This window comes from Dendrobates tinctorius, unplaced genomic scaffold, assembly GCF_039654945.1.
Source record: "Dendrobates tinctorius isolate UK_male_01 unplaced genomic scaffold, ASM3965494v1 ptg000060l, whole genome shotgun sequence".
Lineage (NCBI taxonomy): Eukaryota > Metazoa > Chordata > Amphibia > Anura > Dendrobatidae > Dendrobates > Dendrobates tinctorius.
Window position 1 is genome coordinate 37,951,525 of NW_027361728.1, and position 27,468 is coordinate 37,978,992.

The window sequence follows — 27,468 nt, forward strand, 5'->3', positions numbered from 1 at the left end:
TCTATGCTTCCAGCCTTACATGCAGATGTATTGGGTTGTAAGTACTCTCACCCCCATTTCATTGTGTGGATTCAGTTTTTTCCCACTTTTTATTCCTATTTTCTGACATTGTGATTTTTCTATTTTTGATCATCTTTCATACTTTATAGGTTTATTTTGTTTCATCCTAGTCTCACCCTTGCAAGTTGGTGAGGAACCTGGGACAGCACACTGATGGAATCCTAAAGCAGTCTGTTTTTCCGCTGGTCTCTAGAAGAAGCTTGAGACACCACTATCATTTTCTTTTTTTCCATACAAGTAACTCGTGACGTGTAGAAACCGAAACACCAGGGCTGTGGAGTCGGTAAGCCAAACCTGCGACTCCGACTCCTCAATTTCCCTTACACCGACTCCAACTCCGACTCCACGACTCCGACATATATTGCTTATATTTAAGTGAAAAATTTATTGTAGTACAATGTGAACCTCAGACATTTAATCATTTTTATGATCCAATAATCAAGATATTTAGATAGAACAGAATATATATTGGTGTACTACCCGGTTTTCATTCTTTTTGGTACAGATACGATATGGATAGACAGATATGGATAAATGGATAGATAGAGCAGATTTCTAATCTGCTTTTGCTATTGAAAACATTATCTATGAGCTCAAAAACCTTTCAGGTGATGCAGTTTTTTAAAAAGATGATCAGCTTTTGCAGCTGAAAAACGTATCCTCAAAAAACACAGGAAAAACGCTGTGTGTGAATGTAGCCTTAGATCAGGAATATAACAGCCATTTATAGGACATTTCATAACTTTCCCAAACTCCTATGAAAAAATATTCAGCACATCCTGCATTGAATTACTGTACCCAATTTATTATATATTTTAGGAGTCGGAGTCGGTCCATTTTATACCGACTCCAACTCCGACTCCACCAAAATGAGCACCGACTCCACGACTCCGACTCCACAGCCCTGCGAAACACTACTGCCTTGTATGTCTTTTGCCACTATTCACCCCTTTGGAGAGTTGCTGCCTGTGAACGTTATGCAAGAGTGGCTAGTGGCAAGGGTACATAGGAAACGATTGCTGGATTGTGACTTCAAAAGTAAAATCTAATTGGCCTGGTAATTAGTGATGAGCAGATGTGCTTGGATAAGGTTTTATCAGAGTATCTTGCACGTGCTCGGTAATATGTTGGGAGTCCCTGCGGCTTAATGTTTTGTGGCTGTTGGACAGCCACATCAATTGCGCTGGTTATCTGTTAGGCAATTCATGCATGTGTTGTGGCTGTTGAATGTCTGCGAGACATGGAGACGCGTGGACTGGAACATATTTTTCGAACACGCCAAAGACACTTGGTTAGCACCTGAGCATGCTCTGATGACCCCTTCGTTCATCACTACTCTTTACCAAAGCACAGGCTCTCCATGAAAGTGTTGTGACACACAGCTGCGACACATAGCTGATTATCGGAAGCGCTCCAGGTATCCGGGTTCCCACTGTAGATTATTCGGATAAACAGGGACCTGAACATATTCGTTCATCTCTTGAAGAGTGGAATGATTTCTGCAGGGAAAAGAAGAATTTATTGGGTAGAAAGGCAAAGTGAGCAATTATAAGTACACAGTGCTATATAATGACTGCAATGTGTTAAAGAGGTTTTAAAATTTGATGGGGGTCCTTTAATATGTAGCTGCTTCTTTTTAAAGGGTCATAAGTAGTTGGACAATTATCTCAAAAGCTTTTTTAATGGGCTATTGGCTATTCTTTCTTCATCCATTTAAAAGGTCTGGAGCTGATTCCAGCTGTGGCATTTTCACCTGGATGCTGTTGCTGTGATCCTACATCATGTGGTCAAAGGAGTTTTCAATGGAAGAAAAACACCATCAATAGGCTGAAAAAACTAAGATCAACCTTTACCGTAGGCCGGTTTTAAACGTCCTGATATTTCCGGTACCAGAGATATCGGTGTCCATGTGTGTACTATGTGCGGCACACGTAGCAAGCGTGTGCCGCATCAGTGCCACACGGACGGCTTCCAAGGAAGTAGCGCTACTGTTAAGCCGCTGTCCCCCAGCGGCCAGTGCTGAAGCCAGCTGTCATTCTGCCTGCAAGCAGAGGAGAACGATGAGCAGTATATTAAAGTCCGAACGACAGCAGGTGTCGGATGATGGGGGTAACATCTGTTGTCGTTCGGACTTTAATATACCGCTCATCGTTCCCTGCTCGCAGGGAGAATGACAGCAAGCTTCAGCACCAGCCGCTGGGGGACAGTGGCTTACAGTAGCCACTTCCCCTACGGCCGTCCGTGCACATTGAGGACAGTGTGCACTGTTCTCCGTGTGCGGCACGTTTGCGGTCCGTGTGTCCTTGTAAAAACGGACATGTCTGAAGTGTAGTGTATAGGGATATACCGTCTGCTTAGATTCAACCAAATGCAGCAACGTGTATTGGACAGCACGTCACAGCAGAGATGGGCAAAGTTACACAGGGTTAACTCCAAAATACTAGACTTGCATGTAAACCGATGCCCAGTGTGTCCCTTTCCCCCAACACGTTTCGACCTCGCTTTGTCAGGGGGGCGCGTCACTTGAAATGTGCATTGAGGCGGCAGTGTCATTGGGTATCTGTTTACATGTAAGTAGCATTTTGGAGTTAACTTCTGTGTAGCTTTGCTTTTAGTTATATGTTGGGAACATACTCATAGTTTTATTATACCTTCTATGACACTCTTCAATATGGCACGTGCCTGTATTCACTACATGTATTTATGTTTTCCCAGGCAATGGTTTCCCAGTGTATGCACACCACCATGCTTTTTAACCATTTTGTATGATATAGTGTCTAAAATTGTTTAATAATGTATCATATTTAAGACAATATACTCTTCTTGGCCTAACCTTATACCCTTGCTCTGCCCTATTTTGTTCAGGCAGTTATAGCCTACAAAGGATTCTCTGCAAAATATTAAAAATTAACATTTTATTTATGGTAAAGATAATTTGTCCAATTACTTCTGAGCCCCTGAAATGAGGCTTTGTAGAAAATGGTTGCAATTTCTAATGTTCCACAGGTTATTGTTGTTCAAACCCCCCTTTAATTGAACATGACAGTCTGCACTTCTACTGCAGCGCCGTTGTTACATTTTAAATAAAATATGTCATCCAGAGCCAAAATCACGGAGACTCGGTCACTGGCCAAATATCTCTGGACCTAACTGTATGTGGACTGGCTGACATTTTGAAATGTTAATGGGAATCTGTGCCCACAGAATGACTGATCAAACCAAGTAAAGGCACTCCACGCACCCTCTGGGTGACCAAATATTTAGGTGCACCGTCCCACCTTTTTTATATCTATTTCTCCCTTGTCTCTATAAAGCCAAAGAAGGGGGTGGAAAGAGAGGGAAAATGAGCAGGTGGGAAGGTGCACTTAAAGGTAGTCTGTCAGCAGGTTTGCACTATATAATCTGAGAGCAGCATGATGTAGGGGCAGATATCCTGATTCCAGTGATATTTCACTTACTGGGCTTTGTTTTGTGGTTTCAATAAAATCAATGATTTATTAGAAGGAGATTGTCTCTGGGGGACTAGCTGTCTGGTGCTTCCTGGTCTGACCTGACTCACACCATTGATTAGGAATTTTCTGTCAATATACAGTGTACCCAGAAAGCTGATAATCAGTGGTGTGGGCAGGGTCCGAGCTGTTCTAGAATTGCAGTAAAAAACCCTGAATTTATCACATTTTCTGCACCCAGCAAACTAAGTGACACATCTCTAGAATCAGGTTCTCTGCCCCTACATCATGCTGCTGTCAGATTACTTTTATATGTTTGATCACGCCAACAGTGCACCGAGCGCTTGCACTTGGTTTGAACAATCATTCTGTAGTGACAGAGTCACTGTAAGCTATGCCATTTAATGCTTATACAGCCTATAAAACATTTGTGCACTCTTATGGTACGTTCACACCACCGTATCAGAAATTATCCATTTTTCATCCAGAAAAAGTGGGACGGTCTCTCATCTGCATCCAAATGGTATTTATTTTTATTTATCAGCAGTTAGTTTTTTAAAGTGTCATCTGAACATCCCTATTGAATAGTATTGGTATGTGCGAGGTCGGCTTTTTTCATGGATTGCACTCTATACCCTTTCACACACAAACCTGACAAATACGCTTAAATTTTTCACAAAAGAAAAGAATTGGAATAGTCCGGCCTATACGTGATTAACTCAACTGCTAAAATGACAATGACGTAATGTGGGACAATGGATCTAATGACTTCGTGGCTTTATGGGCATGGATACCTACAGGTGCTTCTCACTAAATTAGAATATCTTCAGAAAGTTAAATTTATTTCAGTTTTTCAATACAAAAAGTGAAACTCAGAGTCATTACACACAGAGTGATGTATTTCAAGTGTTTATTTCTGTTAATGATGATTATGGCTTACAGTCAATGAAAATCCAAAAGTCATTATCTCAGTAAATTAGAATACTTTATAACATCAGCTTGAAAAAATGATTTTAAAATCCAAAATGTTGGCCTACGGAAATGTATGTTCAGTAAATGCACTCAATACTTGGTTGGGGCTTCTTTTACATCAATTACTGCATCAATGCGGTGTGGCATGGAGGCGATCAGCCTGTGGCACTGCTGAGGTGTTATGGAAGCCCAGGTTGCTTTGATAGCAGCCTTCAGCTTGTCTGCATTATTGGGTCTGGTGTCTCTCACCTTCCTTTTGACAATACCCCATAGATTCTTTATGAGGTTAAGGTCAGGCGAGTTTGCTGGCCAATTAAGCACAGTGATACTTTTGTTTGTAAACCAGGTATTGGTACTTTTGGCAGTGTGGACAGGTGCCAAGCCCTGCTGGAGAATGAAATTTCCATCTCTAAAAAGCTGTCGGCAGAGGGAAACATGAAGTGCTCTAAAATTTCCTGGTAGACGGCTGCGCTGACTTTGGTCGTGATAAAACACAGTGGACCTACACCAGCAGATGACATGGCTCCCCAAACCATCACTAATTGTGGAAACTTCACACTAGACCTCAAGCAGCTTGGACTGTGGCCTCACCACTCTTCCCCCAGACTCTGGGACCTTGATTTCCAAATTAAATGAAAAATTTACTTTCATCTGAAAACAACACCTTGGACCACTGAGCAACAGTCCAATCTTTTTCTCCTTGGCCCAGGTAAGACGCTTCTGTCCTTGTCTATTCATAATGAGTGGCTTGACACAAGGAATGTGACACTTGTAGCCCATATTCCTGGATACGTCTGTGTGTGATGGCTCTTGAAGCAATGACTCCAGCAGCAGTCCACTCCTTGTGAATCTCCCATATTTTTGAGTGGCCTTTTCTTAACAATCCTTTCAGGGCTGTGGTTATTCTGGTTGCTTATGCACCTTTTTCTACCACACTTTTTCCTTCCACTCAACTTCCCATTAATATGCTTGGATGCAGCACTCTGAACAGCCAGCTTCTTTAGCAATGACCTTTTGTGTCTTACCCTCCTTGTGGAGTGTGTCAATGACGGCCTTCTGGACACCTGTCAAGTCAGCAGTCTTCCCCATGATTGTCGAGAATACTGAAACAGGCTAAGGGACCTTTTTAAACGCTTAGGAAGCCTTTACAGGTATTTTTTGTTAATTGTACTAATTTACTGAGATAATGACTTTTGGGTTTCCATTGGCTGTAAGCCATCATGAACATTAACAGAAATAAACACTTGAAATAGATCACTCTGTAATGACTCTATATAATATATGGGTTTCACTTTTTGTATTGGAAGAACTGAAAAACTTTTTGATGATATTCTAATTTTGTGAGAAGCACCTGTATAATTCTGTATGCTCAGCTCATTAGACCCACAGTTGGATGGGATTTGTGGGATGTTTAAATGGCTGTATCTAAATAAGGTTTGCAGAAATTAATTTGCTGCTGACACAACCCCATTCAGAGGCAAGGAGAAATTTCTGCAACAAAGCATGTGAACACGGTGTAATGGTCACGAGCTCTAGATCCCAAAGGTTCGATGATCAACTCATGGTTGGCCCTAATACTTTTGTCATTCAGTGTCACTGTAGCATGAAGTCGCTGAGAGCAAAATTTTGGTGGGGGTAGTGTACCATCTAAAGAGGTTGACCATTTTATGGGTGATGTTCAGAAATGGGGACACTTGGTAACATGACCATATCATGTTACAATACTGGCACCTAGAGTATATGAATTTTGATGATAGGAAGCCGGAATAATAGTGTGTTCTATCTCTTACACATGGCATAAGTATGCTTGCCAGTGGCTTTACCATAATTATGATGAGGAAAAGCCCTACTGCTGGGCCTGTGCCATGGGGAGAGGGGCATTGGCTGTAACATACAAGCACCACTCATTTGAAGGCTACTTTCACTTGACCATATTTTCTGTCTCAGTACTGTATGTGGAAAAAATATCACTCGGACCAACGTTGTTCAATGGGACTGTTCAGATTACCATTTTTTGGAAAAAAAAAAAATTAGCATGCACCAATCTGTGTTTTGGATGAGACTCACCTATTTAATTCTGTGAGTGCACAAAAAAATTGTACCTCACATGGACCAACTGTATAGCATATGATTTTTACTCATCCTCAGGATAGGCATCAGCTGTTCCCAAAACCTTGGCCAGATGTAATCAGTTGGGGAGCTGCACAGCTCTGTACGTCCGTAGTGGCCGCGGCCCAGGGCTGCAGAGCCGCCTCTACTCAAATAGGGTTAGATCTGCAGTACCCCTATATGACCACTATACAGATGACGGCGCTATGCTGTTCCACTTTGCAGTCGGAGTTGATCCACATCAGACGCAGAGAACAACCAATTGGTAGATATGCCGAGTGTCACGCCCATCGATCTGATACTGATATCCTATCCTAAGGACTTGTGCAGACCACCGTATTTTCGGTCAGAGCGCTATCTGTGAAAAAAAACAGATTGCGCTTGGATCAATGTTGTTCAATGTGGCAGTGCAGTTTAACCCCTTTACTACCGTGGGTGGTTTGCACGTTCATGACCGGGCCAATTTTTACAATTCTGACCTCTGTCCCTTTATGAGGTAATAACTATGAAACGCTTCCATGGATCCCGGTGATTCTGACATTGTTTTCTCGTGACATATTGTCCTTCATGTTAGTGGTAAAATTTCATTCAAATAACTTGCGTTTATTTGTGAAAAAAATGGAAATTTGGTGAAAATTTTGAAAATTTCGCAATTTTCCAACTTTGAATTTTTATGCCCTTAAATCACACAGATATGTCACACAAAAAACTTAATAAGTAACATTTCCCACATGTTTACTTTACATCAGCACACATTTGGAACCAATTTTTTTTTGTTAGGAAGTTATAAGGGTTAAAAGTTGACCAGCGATTTCTCCTTTTTACAACACAATTTTTAGTTAGGGACCACATCACATTTGAAGTCACTTTGAGGGGTCTATATGATAGAAAATACCCAAAAGTGACACCATTCTAAAAACTGCATCCCTCAAGGTGCTCAAAATCACATTCAAGAAGTTTATTAACCCTCTATGTGCTTCACCTGAATTTTTGGAATGTGGAAAAAAAATGAACATTTAACTTTTTTCTCAAAAAATTTATTTCAGATCTAAATTTATTTATTTTGACAAGGGTAACAGAAAAATTGAACCCAAAATTTGTTGTTCAATTTCTCCAGAGTACGCTGATACCTCATATGAGGGAGAAAACAACTGTTTGGGCGCACGGCAGAGCTCAGAAAGGAAGGAGCACCATTTGACTTTGAATGCAAAATTTGCTAGAACAATTGGAGGATGCAATGTTGCATTTGGACAGCCCCTGATGTGCCTAAATAGTGAAAATCCCCCACAACTGACATCATTTTGGAAAGTAGACCCCTCAGGGAATTGATCTAGTTGTATGGTGAGTACACTGAACCCTTAGAAGTTTATAACGATGAGCCGTAAAAATAAAAAAAATAATCAAATTTTCCCCATAAATTTTATTTAGCACAAAATATTTCATTTTCAGCATACAATTTGTTGAGCAATTTCTCCTGAGTATGTCGATACTCCATATGTGGGGGAATACTACTTTTGAGGCACAGTCCAAAGCTCAGAAGGGAAGAGGCACCATATTGGAGTTCAGATTTTGCTGGAATGGTTTGAGGGCGCCATGTCGCATTGGCAGAGTCCCTGAGGTGCCAGAACAACAGAAACCCCCCATATGTGAACTCATTTTACAAACTAAACTTCCCAATGAATTCATCTAGGGGTGCAGTGATCATATTGACACCACATGTGCCTCACAGAATTATATACCATTGAGCGGTGAAGAAAGAATAAATTACATTTTTACCACTAAAATGCTGTTTTAGCCTCAAGTTTTTAATTTTTCTAAGGGCTAATATGACATTTTTTTCAACAAACTGAGGTCCAACACCCAACATGTAATCGTGAAATAATTTTCAGACACAGTGCAAAGCTCAGAAGGCAAGGAGCGCCAGATTTTACTGTTATGGTTTGCAGGTAACATGACCCACTTGGAGAGCCCATGAGGTACCAGAACCGCAGATCCCCCCATAAGTTATCCCATTTTGCAAACTACACCTCTCAATGAATTCAAGCGTCTTCACAGCAGATCACCATGAGGGTTATTCACACCGATCTGCTGTGAAGACACTGAGCTTGAACTGCGGTGACCTCATCACTGGCATTTTCCCACGGTCCCGAGGTCACCCAGCCTCAATGATGTCACAGGCTGTGCTCGCAGCATCTCATTCACCAGTGGTTCTCGGCCTGGACGGTCACATCTTGGCACCGTCCTTGTTAAAAAGTAATTCTCCCCCTAGACATGTATTATGGTGTTTGACAGAACGACAGACAGGTATTGTTAGGCATTGGGTTCCGGGCGCTGCACAGCGGGAATCCCGAGCCTTGCCGTCAACGGTCTCCCATTCTTCTCCGGCCGCAGTGGAGCCTGCTCAGCAGACTCCTCGATCCCGGTGTTCTGCTCACACCAGCAATGTGTTTTTTTTTTGCTACTGCCACCTCTGGTCCAGTTATGACAAAGCAGCCTGGCCAGCAGCAAAAGACTACAGAGTCTAAGTCCTTCCGTCGCTCCACTGAGCATGCTCATGGGACGATCTCCCATTGGGGATCGGGAGTCACATGCTCAGGTCCTTCTCCAGTTCTGATTGGACCATCAGGGTGATCAGGAAGGTTCCGGAAGGACACGGCTATAAAAGGTTTGCATGTCCGCCCCGCCATGTGCTATGATAGACTCTGAGGCTATAGTGCTTAGTGTACAGTCATGGCCAAAAGTTTTGAGAATGACACAAATATTAATTTTTACAAAGTCTACTGCTTCTTTTTTGCTAATGGCAATTTGCATATACTCCAGAATGTTATAAAGAGTGATCAGCTTAACAGCAATTACTTGCAAAGTCAATATTTGCCTAGAAAATGAACTTTATCCCCCAAAACACATTTCAACATCATTGCAGCCCTGCCTTAAAAGGACCAGTTAACATCGTTTCAGTGATTGCTCCATTAACACAGGTGTGGGTGTTGATGAGGACCGGGCTGGAGATCAATCTGTCATGATTAAGTAAGAATGACACCACTGGACACTTTAAAAGGAGGCTGGTGCTTGGCATCATTGTTTCTCTTCTGTTAACCATGGTTATCTCTAAAGAAACACGTGCAGTCATCATTGCACTGCACAAAAATGGCCTAACGGAAGAGTATCGCAGCTAGAAAGATTGCACCTCAGTCAACAGTCTATCGCATCATCAAGAACTTCAAGGAGAGAGGTTGCTCAGGAATGGCAGCAGGCAGGTGTGAGTGCATCTGCACGCACTGTGAGGCGGAGACTCTTGGAGCAAGGCCTGGTCTCAAGGAGGGCAGCAAAGAAGCCACTTCTCTCCAGGAAAAATATCATGGACAGACTGATATTCTGCAAGAGGTACTGGGAGTGGACTGCTGAGGACTGGGGTAAAGTCATTTTCTCTGATGAATCCCCTTTTTGATTGTTTAGGACATCTGGAAAACGGCTTATTCGGAGAAGACCAGGTGAGCGCTACCACCAGTCTTGTCTCATGCCAACTGTCAAGCATCCTGAAACCAGTCATGTGTGGGGTGACTTCTCAGCCAAGGGAATGGGCTCTCTCTCAGTCTTGCCTAAAAACACAGCCATGAATAAAGAATGGTACCAGAATGTCCTCCAAGAGCAACTTCTCCAAACCGTCCAAGAGCAGTTTGGTGATCAACAATGCCTTTTTCAACATGATAGAGCACCTTGCCATAAAGCAAAGGTGATAACTAAATGGCTCAGGGAACAAAGCATAGAGATTTTGGGACCATGGCCTGGAAACTCCCCAGATCTTAATCCCATTGAGAACTTGTGGTCAATCATCAAGAGACGGGAAGACAAACAAAAACCTTCAAATTCAGACAAAATAAAAGCATTGATTTTGCAAGAATGGACTGCTATCAGTCAGGATTTGATCCAGAAGTTGATTGAGAGCATGCCAGGGAGAATTGCTGAGGTCCTGAAGAAGAAGGGTCAACACTGCAAATATTGACTTGCTGCATTAACTCATTCTAACTGTCAATATAACCTTTTGCTACTCATAATATGATTGCAATTATATTTCTGTATGTGATAAATACATCTGACAAACACACATAAAAACCAGAGGCCAGCAGATCATGTGAAAATATAATATTTGTGTCATTCTCAAAACTTTTGGCCATGACTGTATGTGTGATGATGGACGAATGAGCCTGGTGACTGACGCATTATAATTCCCCCCTCCTTGGATATTACGTATGAGTTAGGGTTAGGAATCAGAGTTAGCACTTTAGTTCTGACACTGCTTAGCGCCACAGTGTGTCTCATCATCCACTAGCGCCCTTGGACATCGGCCAGTACAGGCCTCTGGACTACTGCTACCGCAGCGTCCGCCAGAGCAGCGCCGTATGTGCGCTTTCCAGCACCGTTGACAGGCTGGTTAGTGGCGTCCGTCAGGGCGGACATTGCATCCGCTCCAAGCGGTGGTTCTCATTACCGTGACCTGTGTCGTTAACAGGTTGCGGTTGCTCGCCAGCTGGCGCGAACTACGTGAAGTAATGGAGTTCATTCCTGCTAGCACTGGGTCAGTGGTTACCCACCGGTGTCCGGCTTTCCCCTACACGCCTTCTCCTCATTGTTTAGCTGCAGTTGGTCACATCTGTACGGTGGGCACCGGGCTGCGAACGCACCTCATATATTATTCCATCTTTATTATTTGGGGCGTTCCGCCAGCCTGTAACAGGTATGGTATATTGTTGTTTTTTATTTTAGCTTTATTACAGGACATTGAGGGCTTCGGTGAAATTAGGCAAGGTCATAAGTATTGTTTAATTGAGATTATTAAAAGATTCTGTGACTTTCTTTCAATTAAAGGACTTTTTTCTGGGTGTCTGTGTTTTCTTACAATGTGACAATAGGGTTAGCAATGGGGGTGTCTTATTGACGTATCTCCATTACTAACCTCGGGGCTTGATATCACCAGACAATACAAAGATGACATCAACCCCCCAACTATTACCCCACTTGCCACCACTACAGGGCAAGTGTTAAGAGTCAGGCTAAGTGCCAGAATTGGCACATCTTAGAGCTCTGCCTTTTCTGGATCGGCTGAGAGCTGATGTTTTCAGCTGGGGGGCAGTATCCATGGCCCCTTCCTAGGCTATTAATATCAGCCCGCAGCTGTCTGCATAGCCTTTGTTGGTTATTAATTATAGGGGGACCCCCACATCATTTTTTTGGGTCCCTCATTTTAATAGCCAGTAAAGTCTAAGTATACAGTTGTGAGCTGATATTAATAGCCTGGAAAGCTCCAATGGGATTTCCCCTTCCCAGGCTATAAACATCTGCCCCCAGTAGTCGGTCTTCCCTCTGCTGGTTTTGAAAATTGCGCAGGAGCCTATGACATTTTTTGCTGAAAAATAATCTTTTATTAATTAAATACATGTACAGTAATTTGCACACACTGTACTAATTGTTTTTGTCACTGACATCTATATATCTACCTACTCTATTTGTATGTAATCCATCTCTTCTATCCTGTTGGCTCCTGCAGTAATTTTACAGAACATGGCAGATGAATTACAGGCATTTCTTCTATCTCTCTATGCAATATAAATACATATACATATATACATGTGTGTGTCACTGACATTATATTATATATATATATATATATATATATATATACACACAGATCTGGCAAAAATTAAGAGACCACCACATCAAATCCCTGTCATGGGCAGGCCATTCTCCAGACCTGAACCCCATTGAAAACCTCTGGAATGTAATCAAGAGGATGATGGATAGTCACAAGCCATCAAACAAAGAAGAACTACTTAAATTTTTGCACCAGAAGCAGTGTGAAAGACTGGTGGGAAGCATGCCAAGACACATGAAAGCTGTTTTTAAAAATCATGGTTATTCCACAAAATATTGATTTCTGAACTCTTTCTGAGTTAAAACATTAGTATTGTTGTTTCTAAATGATTATGAACTTGTTTTCTTTGCATTATTTGAGGTCTGAAAGCAATCTTTTTTTTAATTTTGACCATTTTTCTTTGTCAGAAAAAAATGCAAAATGTGTTGCTTGGAAATTCGGAGGCATGTTGTCTGAAGTTTATAGACTAAAAGGACAATTTACATTTTACTCAAAAATATACCTACACTTATAAAGAGAAAAATCAAACAAACTGAACATTCGAAAGTGGTCTCTTAATTTTTGCCAGAGCTGTAAATACATCTATTCTATGTGTATATATCTATTCTATGTATTTTATTCTAACTTGTCACTCTGTGATTATACTGTACGCGGCAGATCATTTGCTGGCTATATATACAGCTCTGGCTAAAATGTCAATTGCTCTTTTATTCTATACACTACTAACAAAATGTCTTTGAATTTCCAAGCACTAAATTTTGTATTTATTTTCAGAAAATGAGAAATGGTCAAAAGAACAAAAAAATGCAGTGCTTACAGACCTCAAATAATGCTAAGAAAACAAGTTCATAATCATTTAGAAACAACAATTCTAATGTTTTAACTCAGGAAGAGTTCATAAATCAATATTTTGTGGAATAACCATGATTTTTATTCACAGCTTTCATTCGTCTTGGCATGCTTTCCACCAGTCTTTCACACTGCTTTTGGGTGACCTTATGCCACTCCTGGTACAAAAGTTTAAGCAGTTCATATTTGTTTGATGGCTTGTGACTATCCATCATCTGGAGATTGGGCTGGCCATGACAGGGATTTGATGTGGTGGTCCTTCATCCACACATTGGTTGACCTAGCTGTGTGGCATAGCACATTGTCCTGCTGGAAAAAACAGTCCTCAGAGTTGGGGAACATTGCCTGAGCAGAAGGAATCAACTATTTTTCCAGGATAACCATGTATGCGGCTTGATTCATACATCCTTCGCAAAGATTAACCTGCCCAATTCCAGCCTTGCTGAAGCATCCCCAGATCATCACCGATCCTCCACCAAATTTCACAGTGGGTGCAAAACACTGACTTGTACGCCTCTCCAAGTCTCCGTCTAACCATTAAACAATCAGGTGTTGGGCAAAGCTGAAAATTAGACTAATCAGAGAAGATTACCTTACTCCAGTCCTCTATGGTCCAATCCTTATGATCTTTGGCAAACTTCAGCCTGGCTCCCCCTTGCTTCTCATTGATGATAGCCTTTTTCTAACTTTACAAGATTTGAGCCTGCCTCTAGGAGCCTGTTACGAACTGTTATTGCTGTGCACTTCACCCCAGCTTCCATTTGCCATTCCTTTTATAGGTTACTTGAGGTCATCCTGCGGTTGCTGAGTGATATTCAAATAAGATGACGGTCAGTGGAGAGTCGCTTTCGCCCTCTGCCGTTCTGTAGCTTTGTTGTTCCCAATGTCTGCTGCTTGACCTTGTTGTAATGGACTTCCGTCTTAGAAATTTTAAGGATGGAGGCAACATGACGCTCACGGTATCCCTATGCTAGCAAAGCCAGAATTGAGCTCTTCTTTTCCTCACTCAAACTTTTCTTTTCAACTTCTTTGGCATGGTTAAGTTATTTTTTCATTCATATTACTTTTGGGATATTACTAGCACTTGTTTTGCCATCCAGCTTTTCCTATTGCAAGAGAATTGTGAAAACCACAGCAGAGTTTTTTTTTTTTTTTATACTTTCCTTTGTTAAATTAGATTTGGATCAGCTAATCACCTAATCAGAAGCACATTAAGTAGAATGACGTGTACTCTGGTTGGAACTCAACTGACACTGGAATGGAATGGCTGTCAGACATGTAGAGAAGGTTATTTTTATAAAACTGTGCAGTGGCCTCTTAATTTTTGCCAGCGCTATCCATCTATCTATCTACCTGCCTACCTACCTATCTATATATACACTAGTTGGCCTGTGCAAAATTTTCACACTTTGGTGGTCGGGGGTGCAGGCAATTTCAGAAAAAGCAAGCTGGTCAAATGAGATGAACACAGACAGGTATTTATATATGTAGATTGGTAATACAATAAATTGGTTTGATAAGTAGAGGCCAAAAAATGTCTTCCGGTTGAGGTGCAACTTTCAGGTCATTGTTTCTTTCTGCAGGTTTATGAAAATGAATGTTTAAACTGTATTTAGTAATAAAATTGTGAATGTGTGGTTTGTTTGGCTCTTTTCTTACTGAAGGGGGCAAGTTTACCTTTCAAATGGTGTATCATGTGTGTGTGTGGGGTGAAGTAATCAGCGAAAAAGCTGTGCATGTTTACAAATGTGTTTGCATATGTGACACACCTGCATGAAGTGTGCAATCCTTCAATGTGCCTGAAATAGGCTGGGCAAGCAATTGGGCAAGCTGGAAAGACCCCAAGGTAAATGTTTGGAATGTCTGTAAGCAGCTTTGTGGTAGTGTGCTTTGGGGTACTGTGGTGCCACCTACAGGTCATTTGACCTTTCAAATGGTGTATCATTTGTGTGGGAGGAGTATGAACGGAGCAAGTGTGAAATTCAATAGGCAGGGCATGTTTACAAATGTGTTTGCATATGTGACTCACCAGCAGTGAAGTGTGCAATCCTCCAATGTGCCTGAAATAGGCTGGGCAAGCAGTTCGGCAAGCTGGAAAGCCCTTGTTTGGGTTTGTTTGTGATCACTGTAAGCAGCTTTGTGGTAGTGTGCTTTGGGGTAGTGGGGTGCCACCTGCAGGTTATTTTTCCTTACTGCAGGTTTATGAAAATTAATGTTTAAACTGTATTTTTTGATCAAATCATGGATGTGTGGTTTGTTTGGCTATTTTCTTTCTGAAGGGGCAAGTTTACCTTTCAAATGGTGTATCATTTGTGTGTGGGTGGAGTATGAACGGAGATACAAAGTAATTACCGAAAAACAGTGTTTAGAAATAATAGAATAGATGTGTGTACGTGTCACTGACATCTATACATCTATGTATTCTATATGTATATATCTATTCTAACCTGTCAGTGCGATTTTACTGTACACCACACATGAATTGCCGGCTTTTCAAAGGAAACAGCGGACAGCACTCGCATGGTCCGTGTGATGTCCGATTTTTTTATCGCACCCATAGGCTTGCATTGGCGAGACTTGGCCAATATGCGCGTAAAATCGCAGCATGCTGCGATTTTACATGCTCGTACAATACGCCCGAGAAAAAATGCGGTGATGTGAGCTGCCCCATAGATTAACACTGGTCCGAGTACTATGTGATGTTTTCTTGCATAGCACTCATTCAAATTCTACGGTAGTTGTGACGCCGGCCTTAGGGTGCGTCACCGAGTTGTAATCAATGTTACCTGGTTAGGGGTCCACTGAGAAGTTTCGCCCCCCCTGAACCAAAACCCTAGCTACGCCTCCGATCGCATCATTTCAGGGGTTAGTTAGAATCATCTGTCACCCGGCAGTGATCTCGTGGACATAATATTCTGTCCTTGATCAAATAAGCCCAGGGCACGTGGACGGATTATTATGTCCGATGTCAGAATGGGGCTAACCATTTATTCACTGACCGAATATATGACTGAGTACCACCCATTCAAGTCTATGGGTATGAGAAAAAGATGCCATATGGAGCCACAGTACAGCATCTAATTTTACAGATACATTGAAATTCTGTAGCATAGGAAATTGTAAATGATTAGTAGCTGCTGAGTAAAAAACATATCGCATATGGATGACTAGTGAGAAAATGTTGTCCCACTTTTCTAGATGTAACTGAGCAATTTTTTATACTATCGTGTGATCCTAGCCTAAGGCTGGGCCATCACTATCAAGTATTGGACAACCCCTTTTAACATAGGAAGCTTCCACTGCTTCCACTCTCTGACCAAAACATTCTCTCCTTCACGCTCACAAATCCTCGCCCACCCCAGCTCACTCCTACCTACCACACAGTCAGAAATCTGCAAGCCATTAACCCTCAGACACTTTCAGACTCCCTACACTCATCACTGTCCCCAATCTCCTCTTTCTCCTGTCCTGATCTGGCTGTTCATCACTACAACGACACTCTTAGAAGCACCCTTGACCAAGTAGCTCCCCTCACCCTCAGAACCTCTAAGCACAGAGTAAAACAGCCCTGGCTCACATCGCAAACTCGACTTCTCCAGCGATGCTCTAGGAGTGCTGAACGCCTATGGAGAAAAACCCGCACACCAGAAGACTTCATCCACTTCAAATTTATGTTAAGAACCTAACATTGCCCTTCACCTCGCCAAACAGACCTACTTCACCACCCTGATCTCCCCCCTAGCCAACAACCCCAAGAAACTTTTTGACACTTTTCACTCCCTCCTCAGGCCAAAAGCACAAGCCCCTATCACAGACATTTGTGCTGATGACCTGGCCTCCCACTTTACAGAAAAAATAGATAATGTCCGTCAGGAAATCTCCCAACCACCAAGTGCTGTGACTCCCATCCCTTCCTGCAACTCCCCTGGCTCACTTTCCCCATTTGATCCCATCACAGAAGAAGTCTCCAGACTCCTCTCTTCCGACCACATGCACTACCGACCCCATTCCCTCACATCTCCTCCAGTCTCTCCAGTCATCACAACTCACCAAACTGCAATCTTTAATCTCTCCCTCTCCTCGGGCATTTTCCCATCCTCCTTCAAACATGCCATTGTTACTCCATTACTAAAGAAACCCGCTCTCTACCCATCCTGTACAAACAACTACAGACCAGTCTCCAATCTCCCCTTCATCTCTAAACTTTTGGAGTGCCTAGTTTACTCCCGCCTTACCCATTACCTCTCCACTCACTCCCTCCTAGACCCTTCACAGTCCGGCTTCCGCCCCCTACATTCGACTGAAACTGCACTCATCAAAGTGACCAATGACCTTCTGACAGCAAAACGTAATGGTGACCACTCTCTGCTCATTCTTCTTGTCCTATCTGCAGCTTTCGACACTGTTGACCACCATCTTCTACTCTCTAGGCTCCAGTCACTAGGCATTAAGGACACTGATCTCTCCTGGTTCTCTTCCTATCTTTCTGACTGCTCCTTCAGTGTTTTGTTCTCTGGTTCCATGTCATCTCCTCTTCCTCTCGCTGTCGGGGTACCTCAGGGCTCAGTCCTTGGCCCCCTTCTCTTCTCTCTCTACACGGCCCCAATTGGACAGACCATCAGCAGATTTGGCTTTCAGTACCATCTTTATGCTGATGACACACAACTATATACGTCATTCCCGGACCTTACCCCCGTTGTACTAAAGAACGCCAGTGACTGTCTGCAGTCTCCAACATCATGTCAACTCTCTATCTGAAACTCAACCTCTCCAAAACTGAACTTCTTCTGCTCCCGCAGTCTACTAACCTCACTAAATCTGACATTTCCCTCTCCGTGGGTGGCACAACAATAACACCCCGGCAGCAAGCGCGCTGTCTGGGTGTTATGTTTGACACCAATCTCTCCTTCACATCCCATATACAATCTGTTGCCCGCTCTTGCCTCTTACACCTAAAGAACATCTCTAGAATCCGCCCGTTTCTCACCATGGAAACAACAAAAACCCCCACTGTAGCATTGATCCACTCCCGCCTGGATTACTGCAATGCTCTAATAATTGGCCTCCCTGTTACTCGACTATCCCCTCTCCAGTCCTTACTTAATGCAGCGGCCCGGATCGTCCCATCTGGCTAATCGGTACTCGGACATGTCCGCTCTTTTCTATCGGCCTAACCGACCGATGCGCTCTGCAAACGACTTTCGACTAACCTCTGCACTAATCCGTACCTCCCACTCCTGACTCCAAGTCTTCTCCCGCGCTGCGCCAATCCTCTGGAATGCTGTACCCCAAGAAATTAGGACTATCTACAATTTGCATAGTTTCAGGCGCTCCCTCAAAACACATTTGTTCAGAGTGACCTATCACGTTCACTAATCACAGTCATTCTATGTGTAAGTGTGCATGTGTAGCCCATTCACTATCTCCATCCATCCCTCACTCCCTCAAGATGGCTGGACCATCATTGTAAATACATCATTGTAAATACACACCTGTACTTTGTATCTCCCCCCACCTCATTGTAGATTGTAAGCTCTCATGAGCAGGGTCGTCTTATTTTGCTTTAATTATTGTGTTGTTAACGTTGTTACTTATGACTTATGTTTGGAACTGTTAAACTGTAAAGTGCTGCTGAATATATTGGCGCCAGCGTCGGACTGGCCCACCGGAGAACCGGTGGATTCTCCGGTGGGCCCTGGCACCTGCAGGCATACAGGGCCAGCAGTTGCCTAGGGCCCCCGCTGCTCCAGGGGCCCCCAGCCAGTGGTGTGTCGCACACCATGCAGCTGCTATGGGGGCCCCTGCCAGCGGAGCAGCAGCGGGTGTCAGGAGGCAGGAGCCCCTGTCCCCGCTGCTAAAGAGAAATGAATATTCACTGCGAAGCAGTGAATATCATTTCAGGTCTCCACACCCCCAGAGGCCCCGCCCCCAGCCCAGTAAGCTGCTCTGCATCAGGGCCGGCGCCGCCCTCAGTCCTCTCTGCTCCTGGCTCACAGCCAGTGCGCGATGACGTCACTACATCGCGCACCCGCTGTGTGTCTGGCAGAGGGGGCAGCTCCTGACACTGAAGCCGGGATCAGCGTGGGAGCGAGGAGGAGAGGTGAGTATTGTGTTTTGTTTTGTTTTTTATATCTCTCTCGCTCTCTCTATCTATCTATCTATCTATCTATCTCTCTTATATCTATCTATCTATCTCTATCTATTATCTATATCTATCTATTTCTATATCTATCTCTATCTATCGCGCTATCTTTATATCTATCTTTCTATATCTACATCTATCTCTATATCTTTCTATATATATATCTCTATATCTATTATGTCTATCTATCTCTATATCTATCTATCTTACTCTATCTATCTCTATATCTATTATCTCTATATTTATTATCTATCTAGCTACCATCTATATCTATCTATCTTTATATATATATCTCTATCTAATATCTATATCTATCTATCTCTATACCTATCTATCTATTTATCTATCCATTATCTATCTCTATATCTTTTCTCTGTATCTATCTATCTCTATATCTATATCTCTCGCTATCTATCGCTCTATCTCTATATCTATCTCTATATCTATCTTTATATCTATATCTATATATCTATCTCTATCTATCTTTATATCTATATCTATATCTCTATCTCTATCTCTATATCTATATCTATTTCTCTCTATATCTCTATATCTCTCTCTATAGCTATCTATCTCTATATCTATCTCTCTGTATATCTCTCGCTCTATCTCTATCTTTCTATCTCTATATCTATATATCTATCTTTCTCTATCTATCTTTTCTCTGTATCTATCTCTCTCTATATCTATATCTATTTATCTATATATATATCTATTATCTCTATATCTATATCTATTTCTCTCTATATCTCTCTCTATATCTATCTATCTATTTATCTCTATATCTATCTCTCTGTATATCTATCTTTCTATCTCTATATCTATCTATCTTTCTCTATCTATTTATCTCTATCTATTATCTATATCTATCTCTATCTATCTATCTATCTCTATATCTATCTTTCTATCTCTACATCTATCTCTATATCTATCTTTCTATCTATCTCTATATCTATCTATATCTATCTATTATGTCTATCTATCTAGCTATCTCTATTATCTATATCTACCTATCTCTATATCTTTCTATCTTACTCTCTCTATATCTATCTGTTATCTCTATATTTATTATCTATCTTTATCTATCTATCTCTATATATTATCTATATCTATCTATCTATTTATCGATCTCTGTATCTATCTCTCTATATATCTATCTCTATCTCTATCTCCCGCTCTCTCTATATCTATCTATCTCTATCTCTATATCTATCTATTATCTCTATATCTATCTACCGATCTATCTCTATATCTATCTCTATATCTATATCTTTCTCTCTATATCTATATCTCTCTCTCTATAGCTATCTATATATTATCTCTCTATCTATCTATCTATATATTATCTCTATATCCATCTATCTATCTCTATATCTATCTATCTATCTCTATATCTATCTATCTATCTCTATATCTATCTATCTATCTCTATATCTATCTATCTGTTATCTCTATATCCATATCTATCTCTATATCTATCTATCTCTATATCTATCTTTCTATCTAACACTATATCTCTATATCTATCTCTATATCTCATTATCTATCTCTATCTCTCTCTTTATCTATCTATCTATTGATCTATCCATCTATCTCTATATCTATCTCTATATCTATCTATTATATCTATCTATTATCTCTATTATCTATATCTATCTATCCATCTATCTATCTCTATCTATCTCTATATCTCTCTCTATATCTATCTATCTTTCTAACTCTATATCTATCTATCTCTATACATATCTCTATATCTAGCTATTATCTCTATATCTATCTTTCTATATCTATCTGTCTCTATATCTATCTCTATATCTATCCATCTATCTCTATATCTATCTATCTCTATATCTATTTTTATTTATAGCCATCTATCTATATATATTTATCTCTATATCTATCTATATATGTCTATATTATTATTATTATTATTATTATATCTGTATATCTCTATCTATTATCTATCTCTATATCTTTCTATCTATAGCTATCTATCTCTATATCTATCTATCTATCCATTATCTATTTTCTATCTATCTCTATATCTAGCTACCTATCGATCTATCTATCTATATTTCTTTCTATATCTATCTTTATATCTATCTCTATCTATCTCTATGAATCTTTCTATCTATATCTATCCATTATCTACTTTCTATCCATTATCTACTATCTATCTCTATATCTATTTCTACATCTATCTTTCTATCTATATCTATCTAACTCTATATCTATATATCTATATAGCATTATACCCTATGAGGGGGTGCATTATTCCCTATGAGGGGGTGCATTATTCCCTATGAGGGGGCAGTATTATACCCTATGAGGGGGCAGCATTATACCCTATGAGGAGGCAGCATTATACCCTATGAGGAGGCAGCATTATACCCTATGAGGAGGCAGCATTATACCCTATGAGGGGGCAGCATTATACCCTATGAGGAGGGCAGCATTATTCCCTATGACGGGGTGCATTATTCCCTATGAGGGGGGCAGTATTATACCCTATGAGGGGGGCAGTATTATACCCTATGAGGGGGGCAGTATTATACCCTATGAGGGGGCAGCATTATACCCTATGAGGGGGTGCATTATTCCCTATGAGGGGTTGCATTATTCCCTATGAGGGGGGCAGTATTATACCCTATGAGGGGGGCAGTATTATACCCTATGAGGGGGTGCATTATTCCCTATGAGGGGGGCAGTATTATACCCTATGAGGGGGCAGTATTATACCCTATGAGGGGGTGCATTATACCCGATGAGGGGGTGCATTATACCCTATGAGGGGGTGCATTATACCCTATGAGGGGGTGCATTATACCCTATGAGGGGGTGCATTATACCCTATGAGGGGGGCAGTATTATACCCTATGAGGGGGCAGTATTATACCCTATGAGGGGGTGCATTATACCCTATGAGGGGGTGCATTATACCCTATGAGGGGGGCAGTATTATATTCTATGAGATGGCTGCATTATATTCTATGAGATGGCTGCATTATATTCTATGAGGGGTCTACATTATATTCTATGAGGGGGCTGCTTTATATTCTATGAGGGGGCTACCACAACTCCTGCTACATAATTAAGACATGTACAACCTTATATTATACCCGGATATTAGCGTGTTTTACCGCACAATTGGTGGTCTGGTATTTAACTCTATGCAGCTACATAGTGGGCCCCAAGAATGATTTTCTCTGGTGGGCCCAAGGTGTTCCAGTCCGACGCTGATTGGCGCTATATAAAGATTATTATTATAGGAAGCTGTATTTGGCCTTTTAAATGTTAAGAACTGCTATCGTATAAAAAAAAGGATTCCATATTGATGATAATACAGATGAAAACAACGTTTGTTTTTTTCCCAGATGAAAAGGGGACGATTTTTTTTTTACGTTTGTGTGAACTTAGTCTGGTGGTGGAGATAGAAAGAAGAGCTTTCCTTATTTCACCAGAGAGAGAAAACATTCACTAAGAAAATCTTCTACAATGTTTGCGGCTCACATTTGTTCTGTGATCTTTTCCTTCTTCTGATCTAAGAAGATACACAGGAAAAGAAATCTCCCAAACGTATTGCCTAGCATTAGACTGGTTTCATGGAGGCACAATCCCTGGTCTAATGACTCGTGATGAGCGAGCTTTTTGGGATAAGGCGTTACCCGAGCACGATCGTGTCTGAACCTAGTATTTCGGCGTGCTCAAAAAAAATGCTCGAGTTTCATCAGTGTTTATTCTGTGTCAGTCCTTACCATCAGAGTTTCATTACTAGTTTTATCGTATGAAAAAAAGACATAAAATCCAAAGCTTCTTGTATCCACTAGAATATTAAAAATGGACTGCACATGATGGCAGTGTGTGCACTCAGTGATTTTCACAGACCCATTGACTTGTATAGGTGATTGTTATGGACACGGAGATGTGAACAGCTACATAGGCAATAATGGACATGTGATCTTTCCATGAGAAACACAGAACACGCACACTGTTGGCTGAATGGAGCCAAAATATTTGTTCAGATTTAGAAAATTTTGCCAATATGGATTCGTGTAAAGGAAATCTAACCTCGAGCACAAAGATTTATAAAAAGATGCTGTGAAGGTTGCTTCAGCCAGATGTGATATGTGTCATTCTTACAATTTATTATCTTCCATCTTCTGCCTATAGAAATGTTAATTAATTATTAATGTTATTTCTATAGTGCCAACATATTCCGCAGCACTTTACATTTCAAATGTTGGTTGCAATATATTTTTTTTAAGTTTGTCCCCCCAAAAAAAGATCAAGTTACCAACTCTGCTTCATGGAGAGGTACAAAACTGCAAAAAGTGATGATTTATTAATCATGACAACAAGCAGAATGCAAGCCAAGCGTGATCATAAGGTTTACTGCTAAATGGTGCACTCCCATGTATAAGATATGTGAAATATGTTTTACTCCCAATAGATGGCGCTCTCATCATTCTTTTTGTTGTGTATTTCGTGTTTTGATAAGATGCATTTCCCTTAATTTGTTTTTTTTACTTTCACAGGGTTCAAACATCCATAATATGGATTCTTCATGAGATAAATCTGATCCATTGAAAACAGGGAAGGTCCTGGTATTATGGGTAGAAGCGGAATACTAAAATGCTTCCGCCATTACAGCTGCCTAAAATCAGCCTAAAGCCTCCTTCATAAAAAACGCCATCATTTGTTACATGTAACGGCATCTTCTCAAGAGAGAACATCCATGCATTCCTTTATGAAGGAGGCTTTAGGCTGATTTCATGCGGCTGTAATAGTGGAGGCTTTTCAGCATTCCTTTTCTAACAGAATCTTTTTTAATGTATTTTTTTGTTTTGTAGGCCTCACTTACACGTCTGTGTTTAAACACATATTTGAAAAAAAGGTGCCGGTGTCAATTAGGGTTGTGCATCAGTGTCTGGTCCATATATTCATTTTTCCATCAGTGTCATCAGTGTCTGGTCCATATATTCATTTTTACCATCAGTGTGTCATCAGTGTCTGGTCTGTATATTCATTTTTCCATCAGTGTCATCAGTGTCTGGTCCATATATTCATTTTTACCATCAGTGTGTCATCAGTGTCTGGTCCGTATATTCATTTTTTCCATCAGTGTCATCAGTGTCTGGTCCATATATTCATTTTTACCATCAGTGTGTCATCAGTGTTTGGTCCGTATATTCATTTTTACCATCAGTGTGTTATCAGTGTCTGGTCCGTATATTAATTTTTACCATCAGTGTGTTATCGGTGTCTGGTCAGTATATTTGTTTTTACCATCAGTGTGTTATCAGTGTCTGGTCCGTATATTCATTTTTACCATCAGTGTCTGGTCCGTATAGTCGTTTTTACCATCAGCGTATTATCAGTATCTGGTCCGTATATTCATTTTAACCATCAGTGTCTTCAGTGTCTGGGCCGTATATTCATTTTTACCATCAGTGTGTTATCAGTATCTGGTCCGTATATTCATTTTTACCATCAGTGTCTTCAGTGTCTGGTCCGTATAGTCGTTTTTACCATCAGCGTGTTATCAGTATCTGGTACGTATATTTATTTTTACCATCGGTGTCATCAGTGTCTGGTCGGTATATTTGTTTTTGCCATCAGTGTGTTATCAGTGTCTGGTCCGTATATTGATTTTTACCATCAGTATGTTATCAGTATCTGGTCCGTATATTCATTTTTACCATCAGTGTCTTCAGTGTCTGGTCCGTAGAGTCGTTTTTACCATCAGCGTGTTATCAGTATCTGGTACGTATATTTATTTTTACCATCGGTGTCATCAGTGTCTGGTCGGTAGATTTGTTTTTACCATCAGTGTGTTATCAGTGTCTGGTCCGTATATTCATTTTTACCATCAGCGTGTTATCAGTATCTGGTACGTATATTTATTTTTACCATCAGTGTCATCTGTGTCTGGTCCGTATATTTATTTTTACAATCGGTGTCATCAATGTCTGGTCCGTATAATAGTTTTTTTCCATCAGTGTCTGGTCTGTATATTCATTTTTACCATCAGTGTCATCAGTGTCTGGACCGTATATTCATTTTTACCATCAGTGTCATCAGTGTCTGGTCCGTATATTCGTTTTTGTCATCAGTGTGTCAGCAGTGTCTAGTCCGTATATTCGTTTTTACCATCAGTGTCATCAGTGACTGGTCCGTATATTCGCTTTTACCTTAAGTGTGTTATCAGTGTGTGGTCAGTGTGTTTGCTTTTACCATCAGTGTCATCAGTATTTTTCACAGATGGGTAAAGAAATAAATGAATTACAAAGCTTCTTCTATACTTTGCAATGTTAAACACGGATTGTACACATTTGCCATCCATGTGCTGTACGTGTTTTTCACAGACCCATAGGCTTGTATTGACCCTGGTCGTCCATGCTGGTGGAAAAACACAGACATGTCTGCATGTGTTCTGCATGGAAACCCGGTCCGTGAAAAAACACGGCTTGTGAATAGCACCCTAGGTTATAATGGGTACATGCTTTATCTGCGGAAAAAAAAAATTGATACAACACGTACGTGTAGCACAGACATATGAATGAGGTCTAATTTTGTATGGGCCTTTTTTTCTGTTGTTTTTCCAAGTTCTATAGAGAAGCTAATAGGAAAACTGTCAATATAAAACCTCTGTACCGAGAACGTTGTGTTTTGCAGAAAAAAAGTGCCACTGACCAAATATTATCACAGCAATGTCACAAAGTGACGTTAATTGGATGTATACATTTTATATTTCAACACATATAGTACAAATTAAAATAACAACTGATCAAAGCACATGCTGAATATCTTATAAAACCTTTTTTTAGTGCCTTTTTTTGGCCAGCATCTTTTTTCATGTAATGTTTTTGGCCTCATGCAGACATGAGAGATTTTTCTGGTGCGGAAAACGTGTCATCAGTGATATGGATCCAATTTTCATCAATGTTTGGTCAGTTTTTATCATCAGTAATTTTCACATATGGATAAATAAATAAATTACAAAGTTTCTCCTGTACATTAATGTTAACCATGACGATCACATGGACGTCACTGATGACAATGTGTGCTGGCCGTGACTTTCATGGAGACTTGTATGGGTCATTTTCATCTGTAGGATGGATTAAGACGGGACGCGTCTCGGTGATTTTTTTTTTTTAGACACGTGTTAAATATAAAAACACAGTGTGAACCACTCTATTGTGTTCCGTACATGATTCACGGACTATTGAATGAGGTCTTAGGTCTGGGTCACACTTGCACAAGTCTCTCGCATCAATACCTGGCACTGCCGCCGGCACTTGGAATCGGAGTGTTCAGCTGCATGTATTTCTATCTCTGGGAGGGAGAGAGAGAAAGAGAGAGGGAAAGAGAAAGAGAGAGGGAAAGAGAAAGAGAGAGGGAAAGAGAAAGAGAGAGGGAAAGAGAAAGAGAGAGGGAAAGAGAAAGAGAGAGGGAAAGAGAAAGAGAGAGAAAGAGAGAGAGAGAAAGAGAAAGAAAGAGAGGGGGAAAGAGAGGGGGAAAGAGAGGGGGAAAGAAAGAGAATTTTTGTCTGTCCGCCAGAAATGATTTTAGGGTTAAATTTCTGCCTGACTTCATTCCTCCGGGCACGCGCACTATAAAAATGCGGATCCTGCACTACAAAAAACGTTACATGGTCCATCCAGGCATCTCGGCGGACGAAAAAAAATTGACGGATCCGCAAAAAAACGGATCCAACGGATGGCCATCTGTCAAGATCCGCCGGTAATGCAACTCAATGGGGAAAAAAACGGATCCGCCAAAAAAAATGGCAGATCCATTTTTTTGCAAAAATGGCGGATTTTGACTGATGGTCAAAAACGGAAGTGTGAAACAGGCCTAACTCATACATACCCTCCGGTCCCTGCTCAGAAACCGGTGAATCCTCGCAGCTCATAGTGCGTACACTGGGGGATTCATGAGTCTGCAGTCACACAGAGTGGACCGGACAACCCTTTTAATATACCTAGATTTAGAAAGTTTCATACTGCATTATAGACTTAAAAATAACATCTGGCTACATTAAAAATCTTTTACTAATTTCAAAAACCTTTTATCAAACATTGTTAAACTCTATAGCACCATACCATGGTGGAAGCAGTGGGAGTGACAGCAGCCCCAGCCTTCTGATGGTGATCCTTTGAGAATACCCAGTGCATGCTGGGACGGAAACAAATTGCAATCAGAAGTAGGAAAAAAATCACAGGCAGGAAGTTAGA

At 40.9% G+C, this 27,468-nt stretch overlaps 1 long non-coding RNA gene across 1 annotated transcript; it reads right to left on the reverse strand.

Moving 5' to 3' along the window:
- Positions 1-402: 402 nt before the first annotated feature.
- Positions 403-27,468, reverse strand: LOC141092759 (uncharacterized). The gene is made up of 3 exons (XR_012232898.1): positions 27,337-27,468; positions 6,549-6,948; positions 403-1,559 (listed from the first exon to the last, which is right to left on the reverse strand). It is a non-coding gene; the product is annotated as an uncharacterized lncRNA (long non-coding RNA).